A 12003-nucleotide genomic window follows, 5' to 3' on the forward strand; every position below is an offset into this window, starting at 1 on the left:
CTTAAACTTATTGTTTCTGTACTTTTGTACTCCTTTTTGCTAAGGTTGTTGTCACGCAACAGAATATTTTTGTGCTTCTTTTGTTCGATTTAGCAGTCATGTCATCACAAAGATACAAAAAAAAATATGTTTAGAGAGATAATAGGATCCTGCTAAATTAAAGTATGCCATAGCAGGTACGGCCATAGTTTAGCGAGGTTCTTGTGTCTTACCCCTTCAAATTATTAGCAAACTTTCTTGTTAATTTGAAGACACTCAAAACAATGCAGGTTAATTAAGTGGTTCCTTCAGCTTAATTGTTTTAAGTCAAGTATTAATGAAGTTTTGTATCGTACAGTATTTACTAGTATGCACAGAGCAAGGGGAGTATCCAGAAATCATAATGGAGACTGAATCAATAATTTTAGGGTAGAGATAGGCCGAAGAAATATTGGAGGTAGCTGATTAGGCATGATATGAAGCAGTTACAGCTTACGGAGGACATGACCCTTGATAGAAAGGTGTGGAGGATGTGGATTAGGATAGAGTGTTAGGGGTGAGAGGATGTCGGTTGAAATAGGAAGCGTTCCTTATTTGTGTCTGAAGTTTCTTGTTTGTGGGTTGTATGTTGTCTATGGTTTCGGATATATAGTTTTAATAGTATCTTGTGGCACTAGTATTATCTTGTGGCTAGCGGTAGTTTATTTTGCTTGTACAAGTTTATATGCATTTATATTTGGTTGATATATTGTTATTGATTCTAAGTCAGGGGTCTATCGAAAATAGTCTCTCTACTTCTCCTGAGGTAGTGGTATGATCTGCATACACTCGACCCTCCACAGACCCCACTAAATGAGAATACACTGGGTTTATTGTTATTATTGACATAAATCATATTTCATGTTTTTATTTTAAAAAGTATAATATGTTTGTCAAGAGCTATTATTAAACACATGTTGAAACTTCATCTAAAATTGACTTATAAAGTTTATTTGAGAATCAATGGTCAAACGCTATCCAAGTATGGAGGACATGCAAGCATTTAGATTCATCTTTTATGGAAGCTTTGATAATATGAGGTTCTTTTGTTGGGGTCGAAATTGAGAGAGTGTCATGCCGCATGCGGAAGCTAATTAATTTCAAACCACTGGAGCAATATTCAGATGGCAAAAAAAAAAATGCTAAAACATATTATTTATTATGAAACAAGAAAGAATAAAAAAGAATAGTAGATGAAATAGAGAGAGTGATTCTTATTTCTTCTCTTGAGGGATGAGAGATCATCAGATTGTAAATACAATGAACAAAACCCCTCTATTTATAGGAGAAAGTAACTCCTAGTTTGAGTAAAAGACGGATGCTTCAAATCCTAATAGATATCAAAGTAGATCTTGAAGACATTCACTATAATGTAAATACATTTATACCGCTCCCCCTTGAATGTCTAATTGGTAGATAATGTGCCTCGTTAAAACCTTACTAGAAAAAATTCAGTAGGGAAAAAAATCTAGTGAAGGAAAAAGAGTACATATCTCTAATAATACGCATTTCGGCTGCCTCATTAAAAACCTTACAAGGAAAACCTAGTGGGACAAAACCTCGTAAGGGAAAAAGAGTACAGCACGTATTAACTTCCCCTAATAAGAACATCCTTGACCTTTGCATCTCGTTCTTGTGCAGCATCTTCTTGAAAGTTGCAATTGGAGAAGATTTGGTGAATAAATCAGTCACATTGTCAGTTGAACGAATTTGTTGCATGTTAATATCATCATTCTTTTATAGCTCATATATGTAGAAAAGCTTTGGCAAAATGCGCTTCGTTCTATCTCCATCTATGAATCCTCCATTAAGATGTGCTATGTATGCTGAATTATTTCTGTATAAAATTGTGGGTAGATTGTTATATTTCACACCATATTTTTCTCGAATGAGGTGTATCATGGACCTCAACCATACACATTCTCGGCTTGCTTCATGAATAGCTATTATCTCAGCATGATTCAATGAAGTGGCTATGATAGACTGCTTTGTATATCTCCAAGATATGACAGTATCACCACATATGAACACATAGCCTATTTGAGACCGAACTTTATGCGAGTCAGATAAGTACCCAACATCAGCATGACCAGTAGGATAGGGACTGGAATCTTTAGAATAAAACAAGCTCATATATTTTATCCCATTTTGATGTGTCATAGTAGGAGCAGAAATATACTTTACTAATAAATTGATTAAAAAAGCTATAGGCCTTGTAGTATTTGCAAGGTACATGAGTGCATCAATTGCACTAAAATATGGTACTTCATAACCAATCCAATTCGATATATTTTGAATTTCAGCAAATAATCTATTGCTTTGAAAACTCTCCAAGAGTTCCAATGATGTTCAAGCAATAAACTTATACAATATAAGGATTATAATTAAGTTTCCCAGAAACTTTTATATGTTTCAAGCAGTTTAAATCTTTAAAAGTTTTCACATAAGTTTTGTCAAGTGACAATATTCAACATTTTATGAGTGACATCTTCAAGTGTCTAGACTGCAAATCAAATAAGTTTTATGCTTATCAAAATTCCTTTTTTCATGTCACTTGATAAATGTTTCTACGTCAGCATGCTTGAATAAATGTAGAATTCAGATCCTCGTAATCTTTCACAATATTGCACCAATATTGTGTCAAAGATATTGATGATATATCATTTTGTATCAGTCACAATGCGACATAACATTTGAGATCTCATCACTTCATTATTTTCAGGTACATGAACCTCTCATAAGGTTTCATGAAGTGGTATGTCGTAGGCTCTTCAAGAGCTCATTTCCTTTTTATTATGACTATTTGCTCCTTATTTTTCAAGGACTATTTCATTTGGAACCGATCAGTCTACCACGCTTCATGCATGCATAGACTTTGTCCTTTAGGAACACAAAATAAGAGCATTTGCGCTTAATATGAGATGCTTTCAGCATTTGACTTGAATTATCTTTTGGATGAGGATATGGTGATAATTCCTAACATATTTCATAGCGCTTATAATCTACCCCTTATGTTAGGAAAACTAACATACATCCTCTACTTCTTTGAGGAATCCATCGTTGTGCATTATTGTATATTCATTAATCGTATACCGTACATCAAAATTATTAGATGAAATAATTGGTTCCCGACCTTGAACCAATTGAGAGGGAAAAAATAATCATAATTTATTGGTCTAATGCATATAAATGCTATTGCAATATATCATATTTTAGACCAATACATTAAGTTCTGTTCTCATTAACAATGGTTTAGATATTTATCGAAGACATTCAATGCTAAACCATCATCATCAAGATGAATTATCTTGATTACACAATCTGAAAATTATGCTCAATTTATATTGAACAAGTAACTTTATGAATGTCAAACGTAGGTTGACCACGAATGTACATGTGATCGTCTTATTGATGCATCTTTTCAACATATCACATGATAGGTGAACGGGCCCTTATTCATTTTTTATAATTTTCAGATTTGAAGGGATCCAATCCTAATATTAGTTGGTCCAACCAACTTTTCATGAGAACAAACGACATAAACAATTCTTGAAGAATCTTCTAATTCTTTAATAAGTGTACATCTTCGAGATGTCACAATCGTTCATATCAATTTATGAACTTTTATTCTAGTAAACTCCAAGTTTACCATGACATGTACTTTTTCTTTAGTAAATTTCAGATTTACTATTACATGAATGAGTTTCAGATTTACTACTTCAGAAGTAAATTTCAAAATTATTCAACCTCTTTCGGAGGTGAGTTGTGATCTAATGCACATTTGCATTAATAAGTTTCTCATTCCCCAGGAATGGAATATAATCGTGCCTTAAGTCTATCAAATTATGATAGCTTATAACCTCTTTCAAGATTTTGCTATTTCAGAAGTAAATCGAGGCATACATATAATGTAGAGAATTTTTCTCTAGCATATCTTATAATCATATAAGCGTGTGAAAATATCATCACTTTTGATGATCATTATCATATTGTCCCTCTACGCATATATTCATGCATTTAATCACTTGTCTTCTTTCAGACATATTATGCACTGCTACCACATACACCTCAAGAATGAAGTAAGTTGTCATATTTTAGACTTATCATATATTTCTACCACATTCACTTCATGGAATGGAGAATATTCAATGGGTCGAATTTCATGACTTTTTATCAAATACCCATTATTTTGCCTTAGTCATCATAATATATCAATATGTTGCATTGAGATTCAAACTCAACGTCTTATACATATAAAGGCTTCTTAGGCATAAATCGATGGGACTTGAACCCAACATATTATCATCTCTTTTGATAATATTATTCTTGAGAAATAAATTCAAAATATAAATGGTTCTAAACCAATTATTTTCCCTCAAATCCAACAATAATTATATTATTAGTAGCAAAAGACAGATAACATAAGGAATTACTAACCTTGAAATTACCTTTAGATTTATAATCTCACCTTATTTGGCAGAACCTCGTGTTGATCATCTAAATTAGTTAGAGACTCAAAAACTTGTGTAGCCACGTACGAACAGATCTCAATTGATAAGAGATTTAGTACAGATCTCAATTGGTAAGAGACTTCGTGTTGATAACGTGTTATTAACCAAGAAAGAATAAAGAAGATAGTAGATGAAATAGAGAGAGTGATTCTTATTTCTTCTTTTGAGGGATGAAAGATCATCAGATTATAAATACAATGAACAAAACCCCTCTATTTAAGGGGAAATTTACTCCTAGTCTGAGTAAAAGACGGATGCTTCAAATCCTAATAGATATCAAAGTAGATTTTAATAGACATTCACTATAATGTAAATACATTTATAACATTGTTAATATAGTTTAGCCAACTCACCTACCTATTGAAAAATTATAAAACTCATTAGAAGAAAATTTTCTCTAAACAAGACTTTTTGATGAATATTTCGTGGAAGCTATGATGTTCTGGTATGAGAAAAATGATTTCTATTTATAGAGTTTTGAAACTTTTCCTCCAAGTAAGAAATAAAATCAAATATGGTAGAGTTTCATATTTTATTTTTAGAAAATTTAAAATTAAAATTAATTATGATATTATTTTTATTTTCTTTTTAAGAAATTAAAACGTAAAATTTTGGTAAAAAAATTAGGACAAAAAACTTAACACTTTTAAATATACGAGACATTATATATAAAGAAAAAAACTACTACTTTGGAAAGTTCATATTATATTATAAATCTATAGTAATGAACATATCGTTATTCAAGCATTTAAGTAGAGCTGTCAAAATGGTTTTGATTCGTGAGAGCGGTCCAACCTAATCCTTTAATTAAGTAGGATTGGGCTAAGTCTTTTTCAGCCCATTTAAAAATGAAGCTTATAAGCCCAGCCTCACTTGGTCTGTCGGTTTTAGAGGCCTAACCCGTCAACCTCAGAGGTCAACCCATGGGCTGAGACATTAAAACTAATTATTAAATATTTTTAAGTTGGTCATTTATTTATTAGAAATTAAAATTTTGTCAATCTTTTCTAACTAGTTACTTTTTTTTTTTTATCCATTCTTTGGTTGATACTAATTTTGTGAAAGTTCTTAATGTGTGTTTGAAATGGACGGTAAGATACTTTTAGTTGTGAACTTCAAAAAATTATTTTTACTCGTGATGGTTTAGTAGTTGTTGCCTTTGCTTAATGTAATATTCTGTTCTTTAAATTCAGGCTCTCTTCCGTTATAATCTTGCTTCTTTTATGTAAATACTTTGTGTATATTTATATTTATTATTTTAACCATATTAGAATTTTTCTATGAAATTTGTAGCTTATCATCATTTCTTTGCTTATTACAGTAAATGCCATGAGCTAATTACAACTAAGGGATCGTTTGGTATGAGGTATAAGAGATAAATAGTCTGAGATAAAATGAAGGATTATTTTATCTCATATTTGGAGTGAGATATTAGTTAGCACCGACATTATTTATAGCACTATTTACACTATAGTGATGAGATAAATTATCTGTATACATAATGGAATAAATAATTTTGAGATTAATTATCCCAAGATAACTCTTTCCCAACTTAACAACCCTTGAAGGTATTAGTAAGATGTCTATATCATGCTAAAAACTAGTAGGAGACATATTAAAGTGAAATCATAAAAGTTGGTGATAGTCTAGTACTTATAATATTTTCGTTTATTATGTTTTGGGTTGCTTTTATTTTTTCTGAAGGGTCAACCCGCCCCAACCCGCGGCCCGCTTAGAGATGAGTTGGGCCACTATTTTAAAGGCCCTTTAGTTAAAAAGGCTAGCTCGTCCCAACCCATTTAATTCTCTAGCCCACTAAGATTGAATTAGATTGGGTTGGGCTAGCCCAGTTCGACACCTCTACATTTAAGTAGTCATATATAAAGTGAAAATTATCTTGTATATAATTATTAAATTCTTTATTGTAAGTTATAACAATACTTTTACATAATTATTGAATTAAAGATTTAATTGCAAGTTATAACAGTTTTTTAAAAATTAATATTTTTTTAAAAAATAAGTATTTGTTATTATCTCCTATTTTTTAGTCTTTAATATTCTATCTCTCCTCACTAACTCTGTTGATAATAATGTTAAGAATAAATTTTGGTTTCAATAATTATCTTTATTTATACTTTTTTTTTTAAACTTTATCAGTAAAGTAACAAAATTTGTTCTTAAATTAAGAAGTAAAATTTGGTAAAATATTTTTACATTGATACACATTATTCCTTCAATTCTTCTTCCATTATTCATAGATTTCATTTTTTTATCACAACAGTAACTTTCCATAAATAATGATAAAATAAAGCTAAAAAAAATTTTATTAAAAAAATTCTTTTTTGATTTTTTTTTAAAAATATGACACAAATTTTGAGGATTAACTTTGCCAAATAAAGTATTAAATAGGAAAAATGAAAAACGGGGAAGTACAATATTGTAAAAAAATGTGACACTTTATCAATTAAAATCCTGACCCAGTTAATAGATTTAGTTTTATTATAAGTGAACATTATATTTGTATGTATTTTTTAGATTGTTTATTGCAAATTGTAACTATATTTTTGTATAACTATTGAACTATACTGATTGCAGAAAGCAAAATTAATATAGTGAATCAACACCAATATCAACTATGGCTAATATATATTACCTTTTTTATCGCAACAAAAAGTTATTTGATACCAAACAATTATTGGTTAGTTTATTTTCAATATGTACAGTGATAGTTTTTCATTAAATATCCATTACATACACTAAAAAAGTTATGTAATGTACAATACCATATTTCGTATCAATTGTCACATTCATAAAACTCATTTCATACAAATGTGACATATACGAAACTTTATCAATATCAATTTTAATGTCAATTCCATACATTGAGAATCCCCCCCCCCCCCCCCCCCCCAAAAAAAAATAAAAATAAAAAAAATTCTTAAGTATGACAAGGGTATAAAATGAATTTAATAAGATTTATTAAACTAATCTATGGATATCTTATTATGTACCATTTTCATACACTAGAAACAGTTATAAGATATATCATTTATATAAAATCTTATATACCAATTTCATAAATTGAGACCCCAAAAATAAAAAATCATTCAGAATATGACTTTGTTATATATAAATTGATTTTAGGTTAATTGTATAAAATAATACATGAATAATAGGTTGTATACAATTCACAAATTAAAAATAAATTATTAACATAAAATATTTACTATCACTAAATCTATTGTGAATTCAAAATTCATGAATTAGAAATTAAAATAGAGATTGAGTAAAAATGAATTATGGAAAAAGAAGAAGTATTTGTTTTTCTTTTTAAAAAATGAATATAAATATAATTTAAGAAATAGAAAAAATATGCACATTAATAGGTTTCATAATTTTAGCTCATATAATAACTAACTCCTATTAAAATGAAAGTTTTTTTAATTAGCATATAAAATAATGTTTTATTCTTAATTTTGTTTGTTTTAAATTTTTTATTATTTTATTTTTTAAAAAATTTATTATTAGTTGCAATTTAAGAAGTCTTGCTATGACTTGCAATTTATAATCTAAGGAAAGCACATGAGAGTTCTACTAAAAACATAATCATAAAAATTCCAGAATATCTAAGCACACAACACAAAGTCTATCATTTCGCATTGAGAAACATACAGTGGTTCAATACGAGGAACAAATCGAATAGGAGAAACACATCATTATAGAGAACATGATGAAATTCTAAGATTGTGGGGATTAGTCTTACAATATTTTAACGTTCTTAAAATATAAAGAAGAGTTACCTTATAAGAAGAGTCTTTACCTTATAGAAGAGAAATTCCGAAAATATTCACTTGATCCTTAGATGAAGAAAAAAACCTTGAATGTTTATAATTGAAGAAAACTTTGTGTTAGATTCACGTAATTGATGAAGGGATATACATTGAAGACATTTAGAGATCACCTGCGTGAGTTATGATGAGAGGAGAGGGGTTTTGGAATTATTGAGGTCCAATGAAAGTGAAAAATGAAGGTCTAGAGGTGTTATCAGCCTTTTATAAGCTTTTCCGGGCCACAGGCACCAAATGGTGGTGACCTAACTGAATGTTTTTTTCTCCGAATGCCTCTAAGTCCTTTGGTGATACGATTTTCTAAAATGGATATAACTTTTTTTGTGTTCAGACTGCCAAATGGTTTAATTCGCTGGAAAGAAACTGAAAAAACGTAATTTTATAGATTGTACAACCTTCAATTCCTTGTAGATTGGGAGGTACACTTGCTTAATCTTGATCCTTAACTAAGAAGTTAATATCATTCATATATGCCCAAATTATGGCCTGTATATTCCATAGATACATGACTCCTCACTTTCCAACAATATCTTTTCAGTTTTCATAATCATCCATGTCTCAAATGTGACATGTACATTCAATCTGCTATCGGTTTTCACTCGATTCCTTTAAACTTGATCTTTTCTATCCTTCAGACACAAGATGTTGCATATAGTGCACTAAATTAGTACATATTCTTCAAATTTTTTAATACAAAATAACAAAATATTATTCGATAAAAATAGATGGGCAAATCTTTTAACAAAATGAAATAATTGTTTTTATAAAATTATGTAAGCGAAAACCTCTCGAACTATTTATAAAAGCAATTCTTATAGAGAATGTGATTTTACTACAAGCTACTATTAAAAATGAAAATTTTATTGTAAAGTTGGATGCCATGCGTCCTTTTGGAAGGACACGTGGCATACATTGTGATAGACAACTTGAATTTAGGTACTTCTTTAGAAACAACTTGAATTTAGAGTTCTAACTAGAATTAAATAGAGGACAAAACTTAACAAGTTCAAGAGCAATGTAACACCAATAGTTGAGCAATGCAACAATCAAAGTGTGAGTACCTGTAATTTTCCACTTTTGATGGTCATTGTCAATTCATTTTTCTCTTGCCATGTCAAGGACTTTCCTGTGATTCAATTATATTAAAGGATACATAATCAACACCCGCATAGGAATACAAATATCAACTTAACTGCAAAGTTAAAACGAATTAAAGTAGCATCTGATCGATATTGTTCATTACCAACAATTTTTAAGAATTTATATTCTTGTAGATGAAGCTTCATTAATGGTGCTACTAATTGGTTCATCTTTATCTACATATCTGAGGTTCAGACTGTCTGCGCTGATTTTATCTATATTACAGATAAAGTCATAAAGACATGCAAAATCTCTTCCATTAACACTTCAAATAAACAGACTGATGGAAGCAGTAGCAGTGACATGATTTTGATTAAGGGAGTCCAAAATATCAAAGAAGTAACATGCCAAAAATCAAAAGAGGTCCCACATCTCCTATTTATTACATAAAAAATAATTTTAAAGTTTAACCACATCTAATATTTTTCCCAAACTAATGAATACATAACACATTTCTTCACATATTTTTTTTTTTTTTTCCAATGATCATGGTGTTCGAACCAATTTTCATGTACCTTCACAGAATATCTATCATCTCCCCTACCAGACATCAGCAATAGGACACTTAATTGACACTTCTATTCACAAAGTTTTTTACATAGCCAAGAACTACAAGTTTCACTAGGAGTACCTGCCTTGACATAGAAAACAGAACAAATCAAAGTCGTTATTGTCATCGACAAGAACTAAATAGAGAAATCAAAAGAAGTCATCTTCATAATACTAGTACAAAATACTCTCAACTAAGAAAAATAATTAAAGAGTGATGTGATTTTTTTGCTGCACGCTCTTTTTAGTTTGAAGGGGAAAAAGAAATTTTGACAATATTTTAATCCATTATTTGAAAAATTTGTTAAGAAGCCGCCTTATTTCACGTTATTTTTGGATTCTCAAATAGCCAACACGAATTCAGAAAATCTGTGTAGATACCACGAAGAAAGTGTTTCAAATGTCGGAAATACTTCTACAACGAAACATGTATACATAAGAACTAAACACTAAAAATATGCATGAAGACTTCAATGCGGTGTGTCATTGCTTTGAAGTCTTATGCAGAAGGAGCAATGAGGCAAGATACATTACCTGCAAGTCTTCACAAATCTTAAATTCACTCTTTTTGAATCGTTAGGATAATGTTCATAGTCGACTTGAGTCATTCGGATCATCCGGGCTTGGTGAATCAGATATCGTTGATTGTTTAGAATTGCAAAGTTACTCTATGTTACCTATTGCACCAACACTATATAAGTAAAGTATTCAAAACTTAGAAATATGAGGTGCAAACACACACCTTGCGCTTCGCAGCATGGAACCAAGCATCAATATACAGTGCATACATGTCAGCTCCCATGAAGTTCAGGGTTACCTTTTTGCCATTGAGAGTAGAGATATATCTTCTTTCAATTTAAATTTTCGTGTACGTGCTTTAAGGACCCTAATAATTTTAGAAAATTTGAGAAATCAAACGAAAAATACAAAGATAGGTACTAGAGAGGGTCAGAATACAAGAATACCTTTCTCTGTACGAGGCTTCAGAATTAATGCCAACAAAAAAGAGCTTATCAAATCTCCCTGGCCTCAAAAGGGCAGGATCAATAAGATTTGGCATGCTACTAGCTTCAATAATAAAAAAAGTCATGTATATGAGAAGGGTCAAAACTTAGATCCACAAATAAGATAAGTACCACGGGAACAAAACACTAGCCCCAAGGCTTTGGTCTAGTGATAAGAGTGCAACCTGTTAAATATACATTAGACGTAGTCACGATTCTGAAATTCAATAAAGACAAAAATAACTTATTAAGTGCAGAAAGGTAGAAGGACCAGTCTATTCTACGCCAAGTTTTGAACCGTTTCCAGATAGTTCTTAGATATTTCTCGATTATAGACACAGAATAAAGAACTATTTTGTGATTTTACTTATTTTATAAAATTAAATATAGAAAAAGATCTATTTTGTACCTATGTAGAGGGTAACCTGAGTAGAGTTGTTCGTACCATCAATTTCAGCAAGCATCTGTAAACAACATATATTTAGTATAACAAGCAATATGTAAGTGGAAAAAAAGAAGAAAATATGACAAATAAACCAATGAATTTGATACCTAAGAAACCACTTAATCCATTAGGCCCACGAAATCTCCAAAAACGCCCCTGGGAGGGTCAAGAGAATCAAGTTCATCCAAGAAGATGACACATGATCGAGCTTTTAAGAAAGTTATACCCACAGTAGTTATCAACATAACCAACTTATAACATTTTAATTTGTATGTTGAAGCATATCCAAAGATATCTTTTACAAACATTTCTTGGTATCAATTACTCCTTGCTCTTTTGTTATTTTAATATATAATTTTATATTACGTTATCAACACGAGTCTCTACCATTTCGAGCAAATACAGGTAATAAAGGTAAGTGTTTATTTTTCTTAAATAATATAAAATATATCCAAATGCGAATTTGTTGCCTTAGATACTACTAGAAA

General features: G+C 30.3%; 1 long non-coding RNA gene across 4 annotated transcripts; it reads right to left on the reverse strand.

The window, feature by feature from the left end:
* Window positions 1-1798: 1798 nt before the first annotated feature.
* LOC124897016 lies at window positions 1799-11756 on the reverse strand. 4 transcript variants are annotated; one of them, XR_007053441.1, is made up of 7 exons: window positions 11623-11756; window positions 11480-11534; window positions 10601-11255; window positions 10033-10148; window positions 9439-9503; window positions 8350-8405; window positions 1799-1855 (listed from the first exon to the last, which is right to left on the reverse strand). It is a non-coding gene; the product is annotated as an uncharacterized LOC124897016 (long non-coding RNA). The 4 variants fall into 4 exon arrangements; XR_007053442.1 differs by having other exon boundaries at window positions 9439-11134; window positions 11203-11255; XR_007053440.1 differs by having other exon boundaries at window positions 10033-11255.
* Window positions 11757-12003: the final 247 nt, after the last annotated feature.

Source organism: Capsicum annuum, chromosome 3 (genome assembly GCF_002878395.1).
Source record: "Capsicum annuum cultivar UCD-10X-F1 chromosome 3, UCD10Xv1.1, whole genome shotgun sequence".
NCBI classification, from domain to species: Eukaryota; Viridiplantae; Streptophyta; class Magnoliopsida; order Solanales; family Solanaceae; genus Capsicum; species Capsicum annuum.